This window comes from Paramormyrops kingsleyae, chromosome 5 (genome assembly GCF_048594095.1).
Source record: "Paramormyrops kingsleyae isolate MSU_618 chromosome 5, PKINGS_0.4, whole genome shotgun sequence".
Classification (NCBI taxonomy): domain Eukaryota; kingdom Metazoa; phylum Chordata; class Actinopteri; order Osteoglossiformes; family Mormyridae; genus Paramormyrops; species Paramormyrops kingsleyae.
In genome coordinates, this window is record NC_132801.1 from 29620846 (window position 1) to 29639213 (window position 18368).

General features: G+C 41.5%; 1 long non-coding RNA gene across 2 annotated transcripts; it reads right to left on the minus strand.

The window, feature by feature from the left end:
- Positions 1-328: 328 nt before the first annotated feature.
- On the minus strand, positions 329-2852 carry LOC111845493 (uncharacterized). 2 transcript variants are annotated; one of them, XR_002838626.2, is made up of 3 exons: positions 2791-2852; positions 1862-1941; positions 329-1735 (listed from the first exon to the last, which is right to left on the minus strand). It is a non-coding gene; the product is annotated as an uncharacterized lncRNA (long non-coding RNA). The 2 variants fall into 2 exon arrangements; XR_002838625.2 differs by lacking the exon at positions 2791-2852 and having other exon boundaries at positions 329-1409; positions 1639-1735; positions 1862-2316.
- Positions 2853-18368: the final 15516 nt, after the last annotated feature.

The window sequence follows — 18368 nt, forward strand, 5'->3', positions numbered from 1 at the left end:
GAGAGCCATTCTCAGAGCACCGTGTTACGCGGCTAAGCGAAGGATGCCTGTCTTGTGCGTTTTGGAATAAACGCGTGAAAGACAAGCATTAAAAAACTGACTTGGTTTCACAAACCTGCCAAGTAGCTGAGTATCGCCATTCTGTGGTCTTCAAGGAAGCAGTGAAATTAGCATCAGGGGCTGTAGGGTAGCTGTCGAATCTTCCGCACACACCCCAGCAGAAATGACAAAGAGTTGTGACATAGCACCCCCCCCACCACCACCCCCAATGCCTTCACCACCTTTCTTTCATTCTTGTAACTATATCTGCCAGTCAGCAGGTTGATTGGTTTAGTCCTGGATCACTGGCAATGAGCTAAACTTGAGAGCACAGGCTGCTTTTTCATGTCAGGGCCTTCGACAGAAACCGGCAGCGGCCCAAAAACAATCACACTTCAGACTTCAAAGGTGGAAAATGCACGGAGAAAAAGGCCGTTTACATTTTTTCACGCTAGCCAAGTTCAACTCATGCGTGGAAGCAAAAGGAACTGAGATGATATAAGTGGAAAGTGGCAGTGAGTGGAGACGGCGGCGCGAGCAGGTGTGTTTGGGCAGGTCGTGACATATCCCAGTACAATCTGACCTCGGGAGTGCCATAGTCACCAGTCAGCCCATCTGCTGGTCCTCCCCATGTTTATGTCAAGCTGCGCTAACAGTGTACTGCCGTCCTCAACGCAGAAATATTGAATATCCCGATGGCTTAACGGCAAGTTTCTTCTTCTGGCATCCGTTTGGGTCATTCCTGAACAGCTAGTTAGGTAGCGTCCTGTAAAAATAAACAAATAAATCTCACTGATTGTGAGAGCTTAATAGGTGTCATTTAGAATAGTTGCTATTGCATAAATATTCTTCTTCATGTCTAGTTGGCAGCCATGTAAAGAGAGTGAAGTACCATTTGTTGCCTACCAATGATCAACAGTTCATTCTTTCTTACAACACCTGGCTGTGATGAAGTAATGCTTGTTAGAAATGTCTTAGTTTAGAAAATGGGCGGTCACTAAGTTTTGTAGCTCTCTTGAAACTGAGTATTTTGGTAAGCATTATGTTTAGGCTATGTTTATTGTATTTTTGAAAAAATACGTATGTGTTTCCAGGATTCTTCATTAGTAAACACTTAAATGAGGCCACTTGTTTCCACCTGTTTTTCTCTTTCGTGGATTTACACATTGTTTTATGTTTTACTGCACTACTTTGTCTACACAAACATACGAGTAGGAAATAAATATGTCCATTCGTGAATCCACAGGAATATATGTAAATTTCCTGCCAAAGTCTCTTCCGCTTGTGTAAAGCTATACGGGCAGCTAAAGGAAGTACAGTCCAGTTCCTCTTCGATGTGTCGAGGGGGGCTCACACCCAGTGTGTCCTTCCTACCAAAGCAAAAAAAAAAAAGAAACGCAAAAAAAACTCTTGGTCCATTCCAAGGCAGAAAAGCATGTACATATGGAGGCACTGAGAGAGGAGCAGCATGTTATGACCAAGCGAAAGGGAGAGAGAGACGTAGAGAGCCGACAAGGTGATAAAAGAGACAGGGCCTGTCAGCGTGTCACTGCCCCATCAGGCTGCTCCAAGCGACCCCGACGGAGGAGAGCTTCTCACAAGCTGTCACTCGGCCCTGTTCCGCCCCACTGCTAACCAGCCAATCGGTCGCTGGCTCCGTGCCCGGAGCGCAGACACAGGATGTATCTGTTGCAGGCTGTTGAAAAAGGAAAAAAAAAAAAAAAAAAAGAATTAAAAATGTAGCATGTTGTGTAACACCAAAAGGTGCCAGGAACAGTAATAGGACACATCAACCACTAAGCAAATGATGGCATCAACGTACTGATCAGGCTAATCATCATGTCCCTCGCTGAAGGGAGGGATCTTGTCTCTCTTCTTTTCAAGCCAGATGACGAAGAATGTCTGCTTTGAAAACATGTACTAACTAGTCTAAAAATTAGTCTGGAAATATTGTCTGCTAAGACAGTCTTAGGGGAAAAGGCAACGCAAAGCTAAATAGTGCTAATGTCCATATTGTTTTTAAAAGGCATATTAGAGTCGTCAAGATTATTGATCGATTTATACAGAAATTTGTAGGAACTGCTTAGTGTTTCATTTTAGCTGCTATTATTTTATTACGACATAGAGGATCTGAGGTGAGCAGGGAGTGACCGATCCGTGAAATTCCAGTTATCGGTTACGGCATTTGGGAAGCGGAGTATCGAGATGGATTAGTGTGGACGGCTGGGGCTCTCATCGGGGCCTAATGTCTCAGCTGTCTGGATGTCCCGTCAACCGGAGCAGGTCACGCCCCCCCCCCCCCCCGCTACCCTCAGTGTGGGTACACCTCACCACCGGATAATATTAATCCTCACTCGGAATAACGAGAGGCTCGACTCTGCGTCCCGTACCGAAAGCTGATCCCAGCAGAAGAAGTGAAAGAGTGGCTCCACATCCTGCATCTGGGAGACTCATTTGTGTCTTTTAGCAATTAGCGATGTGGCTAATGCCCCTGCATGCCTTTTCCGGCCCTTCCCCGATGCCAGAAAACACCTTGAGATTTTACGGCAAATTGCTCGGGACTGCAGTATCCGCTCACCTCTGGGGGGGGCGGGGACAGGTGAACGCACCGTGACAGGAATTTCCCCTTAAATCAGCGGCCATGACTACACCCTGGGTTGCCAGATCAATTCAAAGTTCTTCAGATAAGTAAGGACATTGCATGATATATAAAATGATAATTCCTAGCATTGCATACAGTGTGACCCCTACCTTGTGCCCTGTGCTTCCTGGGATAGATTCCAGGCTCACCATCTCACCATGACCCTTTCCTGGTAGGAAATAGATGGATAGTAATCATAGTTATAATTATATACCACTAAAGGATATTGTGCTGTATAGACTGAAACAGGAAACTTATTTGAATTTGATCTTAATCTTTCCGGTCAGATGTGCTCATACACACTGAGCAGTCTTTATCAGATTTTTGTGGTTTGCCAAGTGAAAAGTACTGTTAATTTCACGCATACGTCAGATGCGGGATTACACTGTTCCGTCTCCTACCAATAAAACCGCTCTCACCTTAGATTGTAAATCTTAAACACACACAAACATCGTGCCATATTGAACTTAGGGATGGTGTGTGGCTCAGTGGGTTAGGATGCTCAGTAGGTTGCTGGGTTGAATCCCATGGTCTGCAGAGTGATTTCACCATTAGGCCTTAACCCCAGTTGGTTCAGGGAGTGACTGACCCAGCTTTCTCAAATGTACATTTCTTTGGATAAAAGCACATATTAAATAAATCTAAGTTTAACCAGTCACTGACATTCAGATATTAGTTAGTGGATCATCACCAACTCCACAATAAAGCGCTTTCATTTCGATAAGCACAGGAAATAAGCGGTAGATCCGAAGGGGGAAACCATGTCTGAATAGACACACAAGCAGCAGCCTGAGCGACGTTCGCTATGCGGTCAGTGTCCGTTGCGGTTCCGACAAGACAACAACTGAATCAAAGACAAGCTCCGCCTACAACAATCACATAATATAACATAATATCTCTCAACATTAAGGAGGGGCACCCCCCCCCCCATTCACTCCGGAGCACTGAATAAGCAGACAGATGGTGAATTCAATATAAATTATGATCCCAATCATGTGTAGCAACCATGGTATTATGTTCACATTCCTCATAAGCACAGGTTACTTTTTGTACTTTTTCAGTCCCATGTATGGAGGTTTTATCTGTTATAATAATTTTAAGTCCTATATTGAACTCCTTAGTCTGCTCTTACAATGCTGACATTCATAACAGTTTGCAAGCAGCTAGAAACTGCAGCCTTTTAGACGTTTAGAAGTTTCACAGGCACCTCAGCAAGTTAAAGCCCTTTCTTTGTGGGACATTAGATGCACTACAGATGAGTAAAAGAGGGGAGGAGTCTGTTGGATCCTATGAGTAGATCTGCAAGGGCCCTGATGCGGAGATACATTTTAGGCACTTAAGAAGTTTGGATTCTTTTGGTGAGTAAACAAGGGTTGCGGATATAATAGTGTGATAGTGTAACTAGAGGCGTATTTCTGGATGAAGTGTGTATCCTCAGAAACAAGGGAGCAGGCAGGCGGGAAAGCGGCTGCTGAATTTCTCAGGCAACGGGCATATAGCAGAAGCGGAAACAGACCGCAGAGCTTAGAGAGCATGTTAGCAGGATTCGTGCTGCGTATGACGTCTCGTGCAATGAAAGTGAAACCTCCTCCACCTAATTAACGTTCAGTGGGGCCCTACTGACAGCTTGGCACTTTCACTTAAGCGACGTCCCCGGACTTCCACCAGAAACACCTCTAATCTCACTGAGATGGAATTCCATACTGCTCAAGCTCTCGGGGAATCTTATCGAGCCCTTTGAATGTCAACATCATTTTAATTCAGTAAAAATATTGCACGTATAAGATTTTTTTCTATGATTGGGTTATGTTTTGCAACACTGCAAGTGAAAACTGCATATCTCTCTATGGTATGTATAAGGCTAGTAACTACTCATATGTAGATAAGCTATTAGGATACAGTTTTTGACTATGTTTATTTGTGTAATTAGGGATATGCAGTTTCATATAAATAATATATATCTCAGAGTGAGTGCAGGCTCAATGGACTGTGTTGCTTTCCAAACCCAGGGGCTAAGGAGACCAGGCAGGACAGAGTACAACATCGCCCCCTTGTGTTCAATGACCACAACTGAGCCAGAAACTGCATCTGGGGGGAAAGTACAAGGCTTCAGCTAGCATAATGGTGTTTAGGTGAAGACAGAGAATTTTATAAATAATATTTTAACATAACATAAGATCATATTCCTCCTGCCGGTTTTGTCTCTTGGTTGGTGGCCCAATCAGGATGTACCCCAGCATTTCACTGCATGGAAGAGGCTCCGACATCCCCCTCCCCCAAACCACGATCCTGAGTGGAGGGGTTGATCGCGTTACTGTATATACATTGTATAATAACAATAATCTGCATTTATAACATTATATAGTAAAATGTTGTGTATTGAGGGCCAGCTACATATGTGATAAAAATGCATCCATTAGACTTGTGTTTCACAGGGCCATGCGCTTTATGAATAAAAAGAAATATACATTACAACATGTTTATTTTTGTTTTGGATACAAGCATGGAGAGAATGACCTTGAGGAGCTGCAAGGATATGTTAAGCACCAGACGTCGATGTCTAATGTGTATCATAATGTGAGTTACACTAACCCATTGACTCCATGGTGATCGGACCAAGACTACAGCACAATGGCGCCACAATGAAAGTCGCTCATCTCAGCGAGAAAATTTAAGGCTTAACGTAACACTACTTTATTCCCCTCGGCTCGTGTGCCCTTCCATGTAGCCGACACGGCTAATCCAAGAGCCAGACTTGCACGCTGAACAAGAGCTCCGTATAACGAGAGACGCATTCATCCCATACTGAGCTACCATTAATGTTTTTTTGCGAGTTGGTTTAATCTGGCTATGCATTCACTGGGCAACTGCCTCAGAACAGAGTTCAGCGTTTCTCAGAATATTGTAATTATTGCGCTAATGTTACTTGACCTTGACCAAAGTTTCCCCATAAAATCGTGGTTTAAATACCAAAGACAGATTAATGAAGTGAGTTATGCTTCCTCAAAGAGCCGTGCTTCAAGTCTATCTTCCGCGGTTAATTTGGACGTAGCAATTCGCAGCGAGGCCAAGCACAGAACTTCTGCCTTAATCCTCCTGCCTTTATTAAGCGACACTCAGCTATTAACGAGATCACAGCTACAGCCAAGAAGATAGGGCAAATTCTGCAAGTTTTAATTTCATACCAACAGACATAATTGGAGTGAAGCACTCTCTTGGCCCTAGTGACTGGCCCCTCCCACCCTTCCCGGGAGCAAGTTGGATTCAACACTATTCATGTCTGTGGCGACTGGTCACCTGACCATTATTTACCAACGTCAAATACCAATTTGTCCACTTCCACCATTAGAGAAAATGCATGAATATTGCTTTTCCATGCCTCTATAAAAACTGAAGCTGTTTTTTTTTTTTTTTTTGGAATGATAAAAACACATCACAAAAGAATGATAATGTGGATTCATATGTATATATTCATATATTTTCAATAATTTCATCATATGTATTTTGTACATATGATGATACCGTTATCATTTTTAGTAGCATGCATTCCTCAGACTGTCAGTTAATAGTACAAGGAACAATAACGGTAAGCAGGAACACCACAGAGTAAAGAATGCAGGAACAGTAACAGAGTAAAGAATGCAGGAACAGTAACAGAGTAAAGAATGCAGGAACAGTAACAGTAAGCAGGAACAGTAACAGAGCAAATGAATAACACAAAACAACAGGTAATTCAAAAGTAGTCTCTATTTCTGAACCATCAAAGAGACTAAATAAATGAGCAATAAGTGTCACAGATAAAAGTCAGATGTGGCTTTCTGGACAGGATGTTAAACAAAACCACAAGACAGAGGGATGAGAGGAAGATAATTATGAAATTATCACAAAATCGTGACAAAACGAATGAACGATAAACTCTAAAAAACCCCAGTGTCCCTGCAGACAGAAGGTCAAGTGGTCTTCAGGATTTAAACAAAGACGTCTTCCTCCACAGGTAAATCCACAGCTACAACGAGAGGCAGCTATGTTATGTTGTTGCTGTTATGTTAGAGTACACAGTACATTGATCCAAACCAGAAAAGAAAGACTATGCCAAGCCTACCTGCAATATGACAGAAATTGTCATAAGATTTGGTCTAAACAAAGAATTTCAGGAAAATCACACAACCCTCACTACCTCAGAGAAAAGACTGAGAAGAAGCTATTAACTATTAACAATTTACACTGAAATAAAAACACTTACTATTACAGAGGATACAAATAATAAAAATCATACTTGTGAAGAGTATGAGGTCAAAAAAGCATTAAAATGACACATTTTACTGCCCAGTAATAATGCTGGATGGATGGAGGGATGGAGGGATGGATGGAAGTTTTCATCAATCAAATATGAATAGAAAAAGAATACATTCAATGCATGCAAAATATTTCCTGAAATACATTTTTTGTATAGAGTGCCAAAAGCATTGTTGAGAATGGGCCATTTTTTGTGTTTTCTAGGACCATGTATTCTGTGTAATACCAATTGTACAAGGCAATATGCTCTGTTAAACAATATGGTAACCATAGCCAATAAAAAGTCAAGAAATTAATTACCTGGCAACTGCTTATACTAAGATAATAGTGCATAGTGTTCGGTTATTCTAAATCATATTATTCCATTTTTATCCAGTACCACCGTGCCATATCTTTCCATACATTCCCACAACTTAATCATAATTAAAATTATAATTATATAGAAGTCATTAGGAAAAACATGGCTTGAGAACTAATATGGCTGCCACAGCAGCCAACCAGGCGTGTTAGCTCAGAACCTGCCATGACAAAAATCATCAAAATATTACAGGTGTTTTAATAACTGGCACATTGTGCATAGCATTAGCCAATCTTGGTCAGTTTGCATTAAGCCGGTCACTACATGTATTTCACTGAATTGTTAATTTTCTAAAACAATAACATTGTTGTATTCTCAATTTGCATTTATTTGAAATCGTTGAGCCTGCCAACTTTCTCAATACACACACACACACACACACACACACACACAGTTGTGTAATCATATCTTTTTGGGGACTGCTCATTCATTTCTATGGGGAAAATGTTAATTCTAACTATGAGAACCTTAACCCCTACCCAGCCCTAACCATAACCATAAGTAATTAACCAAAATACAAGAATTCCCATAAGGTAAAAAAAATGGGTATTCTTCATGTTGTAGGGACATATATATATATATATATATATATATATATATATATATATATATATATGCTGTTAAAGGTCACTGACAGTGTATCACATAAATACTAGCACATTGATATATGTTACGTCACTAATGGCCGTTGGATTGAGACACAATGCATCATTAAAGCTAATAGGCATGTTCTGGCGGAGGGTAGCATTACATTGGTAGCATTACATTGGTAGCATTACATTGGTAGCATTACCTGGACGACAACACGCTGTGGCTACAGTCTGACTTTCTTGTAATACACGTACCTCTGGTGGCGGGAGCAGGGAAGGTCACCTTTTTCTCTGCTAAAAGGAGCCTTTGCTGCTGCTTCAGAGAAACAGGTCAGTTTAGGGCAAAGCAGCTTCTGTCATTATACTTGCATACCTGCATTTGTCATTCTGAAGATAACACCCAATTAAGGAATGAAAACTGGACTCTTTTGTTTGAATAAATATGCTGCAAACAGGCGTATGCATCACGTGTATAGTTTAATGATGGATAATAGTGCAAACTGAAGACATGACATTGTACATTTTTGGATTAATAAGACACAAGTAGCTAAAACAATTATTAAGTTAAAAGTAATAATGTATGCTGTAGCTGTCATTTTAAATATTTTTAGTTATGTGTTTTACTTACGTCATTTTAAAATGCACTCGAGATAAGAAGCTTGAGACAGGAAAAAATATAAATTAAATAATGTAGTTTCAATATACGAGTTTTTTTTTTTTTTTTAAAAAGAAAAGAGCAAAGGAAACCACTTTGATTTTATTATCATACATTCTGTTTACTTGCAGACAAGCAGGGTTTACACATGGTGTCACTAGGCGAGCAGCGCTGCTGCTTATACTTGCATGCATAGTTTATGTCAATCTGGAGAATTAAAAGTTATGTCCACCAGGGGGCAGCATCAGAAAACCTTCTCGCCTCGGTCCGCGGTCTCACTTTTTGCATGAGGTTGTGGCATGGAATCAGCCCATTTTGTAAAGCCTTCTTTGTATCCTACCTACTGCTCCACATCGCACTGGAACTTTGCTCTGCCACATATGACTTTACGACCTCATTTTGAATGTTGCATTATATGCTGTTAGATATCTCGTAGTAGTTTTTCGTACTTAGCATTACAGCTGCACGATATTGGAAAAACAAAAAAAAATTCCCGATGAATATTGTAATATTTTAAAGCAAAAATGAGGCAATTCGGCCCATCAGATTATATTCGTAGAGCCTTCAAATTTTTATATTACATGACACAAAAAATTTGAGAAATTTCAAGAGATGCAAGTAGTTTTTGATGAAGGATCAAGACTGTCAGCATTTACACATTAAATTGTGACATACACTCACCTAAAGGATTATTAGGAACACCATACTAATACGATGTTTGACCCCCTTTCCCCTTCAGAACTGCCTTAATTCTACGTGGCATTGATTCAACAAGGTGCTGAAAGCATTCTTTAGAAATGTTGGCCCATATTGATAGGATAGCATCTTGCAGTTGATGGAGATTTGTGGGATGCACATTCAGGGCACGAAGCTCCCGTTCCACCACATCCCACAGATGCTCTATTGGGTTGAGATCTGGTGACTGTGGGGGCCATTTTAGTACAGTGAACTCATTGTCATGTTCAAGAAACCAATTTGAAATGATTCGAGCTTTGTGACATGGTGCATTATCCTGCTGGAAGTAGCCATCAGAGGATGGGTACATGGTGGTCATAAAGGGATGGACATGGTCAGAAACAATGCTCAGGTAGGCTGTGGCATTTAAACGATGCCAAATTGACACTAAGGGGCTTAAAGTGTGCCAAGAAAACATCCCCCACACCATTACACCACCACCACCAGCCTGCACAGTGGTAACAAGGCATGATGGATCCATGTTCTCATTCTGTTTACGCCAAATTCTGACTCTACCATTTGAATGTCTCAACAGAAATCGAGACTCATCAGATCAGGCAATATTTTTCCAGCAGAGGAAACAGCCTGGTGGTCAGCAACAGGTCCCCACCAAGCTGTGGAAGAAGAAGGGCCGAGGCCAGGGGGAGCCGCACCCCCAGAGCCTGCTGGACACCCAGCGGCCGCTAGCAGCCCAGCTCTGCCAGTGGTGCCCAGCTGCTCAGCATGTCCACTGTCCCTGGAGAGGGAGCAGCAGTGGCTGCCACCAGTCCTTGCCGACTGGCTGGAGGACATGGTGGAGGACTGGTTTTGGCGGTCACAGAGGTGGTCAATCTCTGGGAGGGGGGCAGTGTAGCACCGGCTAGATTGTTCCACGTAGTGGAGCCCAGTAAGTGCAATGAACATGCTGGGAAAATGTAACTGGCCCTGCATGCCTCCCTTAGGTCATATGGGGAAATGACAGAGGAGCAGTAACAATGCACTAGTAATACATATCACGAGTGGAGGACATTCACCTGAGATACATAAGGATGGTGATCAATGCGCTGTTTATTTTACAGTGATTTAACGTAAACACAAAGAGGCGGGGAAAGGAACGAGAGTGGTGCCATAGAAATGAACAAAAGAAAACCAAAGAACTCTTTTCCCCTAATTATTGCTGTATACAAATGATAAAGATCAACGGCAAAAAAAACCAACACAAAACCAAATACATTAACCATCACACAATTACACAAAAAACCACATCAGTCAGCTCTCTTTTCTAAGTCTCTTCGGTCTGCAGGTCGGCTTCCTCTTAAGCTGACGGTCTTCCTGCTCATTGGCCAGCACAGGAGACAGACCGTTTGACAGACGGGAGACACAGCTACAGGGACGGTGAACACTGTTCCGGGTCGTCTTCACGGCGGGAGACAGGGTAGACAGACAATGTGGGGACTACACAGAGTGATGGAACGCCGACACCAACGAGGACGCGACATACCCCTTGTGTTTATGTTATTAATTCCTATTGTGTTCCCGATTTTTGTGGGTACCCTTGTCTTTGTCATATTTGAACCCTGTCTGATCCTCACGTGTCTTTAGCCGTTGTATAAATTGCCCATCGTCTGTGTCACACCTCCTTATATTTCGGTGTCGTGTGTGGTTCAGTAATTGTGTGCTGCCTATGTTAGTCCTTAATAAAAGGGTATTGTTTTTCTCTGCAAGCAAGCCTCCTCATCTTTTGCTGCCGTCGCAATGCCTTGGTCCACCACACTCTACAATATATTTTTTATTGAAATAGAACTAGGCTTCTCATATAGATGATTGATCCTGAAATAACTCTTTAAAACAGCTGTTTACCACAAGAGGGTTAGGGTAGCAATACAAATTAGTGGAATTGCCCTGCATTCCTGTAATTGTGTTTCAAGCTAGCCTCAGGTCAGACTATTTTAAGTGGATACCTCGTTATCTGGTATTAATTTAAGCTGTCTGCGATATAGGGACTTATTCTCTGTTTTTTACTGATAACTAGAGGTTGAACTCCAAAGAGAGGAACTGTGATAAGTGATAAGTAGGACAAAATATCAAGGTATATTTTGTATATTTTAGGAAAGCCTACATTCATTTCAAGATTCAAGAGTTTATTTGTGCAATAACAATCTTACTCTACATGTCCTTCTGCTAAAACCAATTAAGACAACACAGATCAAAAGTACAGATTCCTTAAGGTGCTACTACAAGTTAAGGTGCATGTACACTAACACATCCAATTATAATCATGTCACAATAAATATGTAGACACAGTGCAAAGTAAGAGGTGTTTGGTGAGGAGAACCTTTGAAGTAAAGCTGTTTCATGTTTGGAGCGAGAGGAGTCAGCTGACGTGGTTTGGGCCCCTGGATGACACTCAAGTTAGCTGTTCTGGGAATGTACCTCTGGGCATAGACCTCAAGAAAGGCCCAGAACAAGCTTTGGGGGATTATATCTCCTAGCTAGCTTGGGATCCCCTGGAGAGAGGTCAAGCCTTTGGCCATGTAGAGAGAGGTGTGGTCTGACCTGCTAAGCACACTGTCACTGAGGCCCTTGACAGTCAGGTGGCTGATCTGAGTATTATAACCCTTTTTCTTACCGACACCAGTAACTCTGATCTGTGTGACTCTGGGCTATGACTCTGTGACCAGAAGGTCACTGGTTCAAATCCTGTGGTCAGTCGAGCAAGTTTACCATTGGGCCCTTAACCTCCTTTGCTCCAGAAAAGCTGTCTGACCCAGCTTCCTTACTTGTGTACTGTTATGTATAGAAGTGCCCGTTAAATAAATAAATATAAATCAGACAGAAAAAAAAGTCTCACCAGAATGGGTCTAGCTTCTCCATGACGGTACATGTGTTCTTTTCTCTAGGTGACTGATGAGACAGAGGCTTTTTTAATGAAGTAAAATCCCAACTACACAAGAGAGATTTGGTCTGCAGTACCCAGAGTGAATTAAGGTTTATCTTCTAGAAATGCAGCTACTAATTAAGCAGAGTTACAATGGCATATAATTTTACTGAGCGCGTATCCTTTTGACCCCTGTTACTCCTGTGAACCCTCCAAGCAAGCTTGCTTATTGTTTGTCATGCATATTTCAGACAAGATTCACTATTGTGATGTGCTGATATTTTTCACTGGTAGTCCGGCTCCATTATAATTCTGTTCTGGTTAAGGGAGGTAGAAAGTGTTTGGTTGAGTAGAAGTTGGTCTCCTCATAACCATCTCCTGACTTGTTGCAACTTGATGACATCCTGACATCACTGCGATATCTTTACCATACATATATAGTTCATGTTGAATTACATTTTTTTTTGTTGTTTTATTATATAAATGATCACAAAAGTTACTTCTTGTTTCTTTTATGTTACAGAAATGTCAACACATCTGTACCTCTGCCATGTGTTAATAGTGCACCATAAATCTCCAGCGGAAAGTGGAGGAAGCCAGCGGAAAAGGGGGGAACGTTATCAAGGTCATTATTTTAAAGCTGAAGACATCTTTCAACACATCCATGCATCAGGTGAGCTTTGGCCTGACAGGCACAATATGCATTATGCATATGACTATTTTCTGGTATCGAATGTAACACCATGCAAGCATGTCGACATCTCATAAGAAAATGATGGAAGCACTGCTCTGTTGGGGAGGGGGGCAGTGTTGCCATTTTAATAGCACCACACCTTAGAGGGTGGCAACACTCAGAGCTTTAGAAGAAGGTCATATGGCAGGAATGCTGTCTAAAGACTGTGGGGCTGCATCAACACCCACACAAGGAATGTATGTAATGACCTTTTACATACATATATGTAATGATCTTTCTTGCAAGCTGTTACATGACAGCTGTCCTCTTCCATGTGGGAAAGAGAGGAATGCAAACTGAAGTGTTTCTTGTAAGGCGATATGTGTATATTGGTCTATGTTTATCTGTCTTTTGGTTTTGGTCTCTGTTTAGGTATGTACATATTAATGGAGGCTGACGGCAAAAATAAAATGTGGGAATAAGAAAACAGTACAAGATCACAATGCCGAATTTCTCCAAAGAAGAGGGAAAAAAATGTGTTTTTAAATGACAATAAAATTGTAGTAAGTTATGTCAAAGTTGCTAATTTCATAATTTATTCTCCAAGCTAGAAAAGATGCTGTTTGAACGACAGCGATGTACTCCCCGGACCTCCCAATACCCTCTGACCCCATCTAACACCTGCTCCTCCCGCACCCCAACCTCTACGATTTCTAGAATTACTGAATGGATCAACTGAAAAGGTAAAAGCCAATAAATGTGTTTTTACCCCCAATGAGTCCTGGTCATGACACGTAACTCTGAAACTACACCTTTTCATTTATTGCACATTCTGTTTAAGTGCCAGGTTGCACAAGCTATTCCCCACGACAAGGTGGTTAACTGTAAAAATATTTCCAAATAAATTAATAGACAATTCCAGTTCAGGAATAAAGGGCTGACAGCAAAAGTAGTGTGATTAAACAAGTAATGCAGTTCAAGCAACACTTGAGATATAACAAATTCCTGTGCAAATTCACTTGGATATCAGTACAGTCAGACAAGATTTCAAGTTATCGGCATTGGTGCAATGTGTCAATCTTGGCTGGTATTTTAACTTTACCAATACTCCAGCACCAGGATCAGCCTTAAACAAAATAGTGTCATTCAGCTGACCTGCTCAGGCACACTTTTCAAGTTTCACCACCAGCAACACCCCCCCCCCCCCCTCGCCTGGGGTCAGAGTGCAGTTTTGGGGTGATCTGTATCAGGTCAATCGGGTAGGGGAATTTGTCTCAATCCCTTACAAATGTGTGTGCAAAGGATGAAAAAGATCTGTCAAACACTTTATGAGTTATTATGCTAATGCTGGGTTCCCCAATTCCGGATAAAATTTGCAGATCTCCCAGCTCATTTTTTTGCTATCAGTTTGCCACACTGCTTTAATCTTGGGCTGATCGGTGTCATAATTTAATGATTTTCAGCTTGTCATGCATAACATGCCTCTGCAAAGCTTGAAAAAGATCTGTTAAATACTTTTTGAGTTATCATCTTAAGGGGATCAAGTGTAGAAAACCAGCCTTCCCTTTGCTATTACTATAGAGTGCTGCTTCACTTTTGGGGTGATCCGTCTCAAAATTTTTATCAATTTCAGTTTGTCTCCCATACAATGGCTCTGCAAAATTTGAAAAACATTTGTCAAACATTTTTCGAGTTAGCGTCTAAATAAGAAAGTGTCTGTGGCAGCTGTGATGGTGGCCAAAAGCATCTGTATCTCCATCCACGGAATGCAAATAGAGGAGGTATCTGCTTTTCATGACTAATAATGCATTACAAACAATGGGATCATTTTACCAGGGTTGGACTGGCCATCTGGCATTTTCCCAGTGGGCTAATGGGGTTGTGGGCTGGCAAAATTGAGATCTACCCCCACCGCACCACCCTTGACTGCCAAAATTCATCATTGGGGATCCCCCCAATGATCATATCATAGGTATGCATGTGTGCTGGACCTGTATGGCCAAAAGCCGAGGGCTGATTTTTAATGCCAGTCCAACGCTGCATCTTACTGTTGTGGGAACCATTTCTCAAGCCTTCACTGGGTATTGGTAAAGGTGTCAGCTGTCAGAAAGATCTCAGTGCTTCTATCCCTGAACCACAGCACAGAACCTGACACATCTGACCACAATGAATGCCTGTATTGGTATTTTTGAGTTAAGATCGTACCAAAGAAACAGTTTAATGGAGATGTTATTCATACTGACCTCGTTTTTCATAATCTGATTATTTTTTTTCTATTCCCATACAAAAGGCTGTCTGGCTCTGGATAATCTTGGTGTCACACACCTTGCTATTATTATTATTCATTCCGATGTGTCTTCTGATGCACACTTTATCACACATATCAAAACACGGAGCCGGGAGACAATGGAAAGCGCTGAGCTCAGCACCTGAATCCAGCAGCAAGCAGTGACCTGGCCCCATAATGAAAGTCCTGCGAAGGGCTGTACTAAACCCTACTGCTTTACCAGATACACGGTCTTATAAATAGATAAAAACTTTTGTTTAAAGGATGACCTAAAACTGTTTAAATCAAGAGGGTACAGTTTCCTCCTAAAGACATTAAGACAGTGGGAGGTGTGTGTCTCAGAGGGGTAGGACTTGTGGTCGGAAGGTCGCTGGTTCAAATCCTAGGGCTGGCAGACTGATGTCACTGTTGGGCCTCTCAGCAAGGCCTTTACCCCCCAGCTGCAGGGGTGCCGCATGCTGGCTGACCCTGTTTTAAATACTTTTTAACTAAAGAAGCGATTTGGTTAACTTTCCTCCTTGATGGAAATAATTTTAGGAAAAGCAGATGGTGCCACGCTTTTGGTCACCTTGGGCAATTGACTTGATTCATAGAAATAGCCAGAAACAACATTATAACATTTTGTAGCAGGTAGCTAAGTCCTACAATTTTCACTCTATCCCTAGGAATATCATTATCAAAACTTTTAAACCGATAATAAAATACACAAAAACTAAATAGAAATGTAATGGTTTAAAATAAAATTAATGAAAACAAATAAAACCACACTGACTGAAACGAAGCAGAATTTCAAATAATGAATGCAAATAATATGTATAAAGATAAAAACTAAATTTAAAAAGTAAAACTATAATAAAACCGTGCCATGGTGGACAGGTATCCCATTCAGAGCACTCTCTGCTTGGTGCTATACAGTGTACCGCCTGGGAACAGCCGTGGGCCCCCATCAAGCTCGGTACTGGATGTACAGTAAGGAGACACTTCGATAGGTATCATGCAATCCCTGAATAAATAAACAAGGAACGGAAGCTAGGATAAGCTGAGAATATTTCTAAACTTCTCAAGAAATCTTAAGAGTTTCAGCTTCTGGATTTGATTGTGTAACTCAAGGAAAAAAAACAAACAGTATAAGCAGTCACACCTCTTGCTCACCAGCTCGTTACACACATTCACTTTACATCACTGCTGCTGAGATACTCCAGGCTTAGGGTGGACTTGCTCTGGCTCACTAGCTAAGTAAGCTTCTTATGCTTATGGACCACGATGAGCAGCCTTGCTGCCAGCTCCCAGCACTGGCCGAAGCAGAGACCCATTAACATGGTCACAGGGCCCTGGGCTTCAGCCTGGTTAAGCCCATGCCTCGCTGGGGGGGGAGGAACCAGGAGCAGAGACCTCCCATTCGAGTAGAGTGGACCCAAGATATTGAATTCAGAATTTGGTGATTGTTGACACACCACAGCACGCAGTGCACAACAATGAAATGTCTCCTCTGCATTTAACCTATATGTCACATCATGACATAGCAGGGGGCAGCTAATTCAGCGCCTGGGGAGCAGTGCTTGGGGGTGGTACCTTGCTCAGGGTACCTCAGTGGTAACTTGCTGGTCGGGGATTCAAGCCAGCAATCTTTCAATTACAAAGATTCCCTAATCATTGTTTTATTGCTTATTAAAACTAATGGCTGTATTTCTGTACAAAATTACCTGCTATATGCTTAAAACAATTGAGACGGTGACATTTCCAAAAGAATCGTGAAACTTTGTTTTCGTATTTAATTCTTGTATATTTTGATGAAGATTATTAAACTGCACACTTTTCGAAAACAGTTGATTGTTCTAACAATAAATTATTCACAAGCCAATACGATGCAGAGATTGCAGTAAGACAGTAAATGATTTAAAGCCTTAATTTCTGGAAATACCTTCCATTTCCACTACTTCTTGGATTTTTTTTTTTTTCGAAAATGCAGAGGGGTTGCCATAGAAATGGGGCCACTGCAATAGTGACTCCTGTCTCTGTGCTAACTCTCATCTGCAAGACGGCACTCCCTCGGAATAAGATAAAGAAAAACAAACGCTATCATCTAGTTTGCCTTTATTTTCCACACTCATGCGTCCATCCCTCCACCTGCTAGTGGTTTATCCTGCTCAGGATTGTCTGGTGGGAGAGCATTAAACTGGGGTGAACCCAGGAGGGGATGCCAGTCCATCGCAGATTTTCTACATTTATTGTTAAAATACTATCAGTCACCAACTTCCAGTGTGTTACTGTGGAACATTGTTGGGCGTTCACACCTACAGACATTTAGGCTCTCAGGCAAGAGTTATGATTCAGCATTAATCATAACAAATGTGTACTTGATGACTGATTGTTTCCTTAGATACCATGTCTGCTGTAGAGTTTTGCCAGGAAATACACAATTAGTGTGTATTTACCAACTTGGCTGCAAGAATACATCAATGGCACAAACAGAAATGAAATTAATTAGTAGAGAAGTGATCCCTTGACTCACTGTGACCAGACTCAATGTCTGCGACTCCAGAAAGGCCATTGAACTCCAGTTCCTTATTCTGAGGTTTTAGGTGACAGAAATTCTTTTTAAATAGTGCATCTAGTTTACAGTCAATGATGATGTGCGTCTGTTTTTAAAATGACCAATTTTACATGTCAACAAGCAACTAAGTAGAGAAATTACAACACACACATTATTTGTAATTGTTTCATTTCAAATGGGAACAGGTAATTTAGTTTTTTTTTTTTTTTTAACTGTATAATTATGGTTTTGTCTTTATGAATATTTTACATTTACATGCAGTTTCAGGAACTAAAGATAGACACAAACATTTAATAACCATCTCACTAATTACGGGTGATTGTTTCTTTGGAGCCTCGGAAAAAGCCTGTGATCCTTTGCGGGTAGGAAAGAATATGCAAGATGACGAACTGGTGCCCTCTAGTGGTGCTGTGCTAAAGCTGTCACTTCACTAGCTAAGGAAAACGCGCGTGCCAGTCCTCTGATGCGCTGTATCACCCGATTCAGTTGTACAAACAGATCAATAAGCTTCCCGAGCTTATCGACCTGAACAATCAGGTCTTCTGTTTAGTAGGCTAATTTTATTTGCCTAATGGATAAATTTGGGGTACTGATCCTAAATAATGGAATAATGAGTCAAGGTACAGATAAATAAGTATCCCCTCTGGACCCCAAGGACTGTTACGTGCCAGGCTTAATCCCAT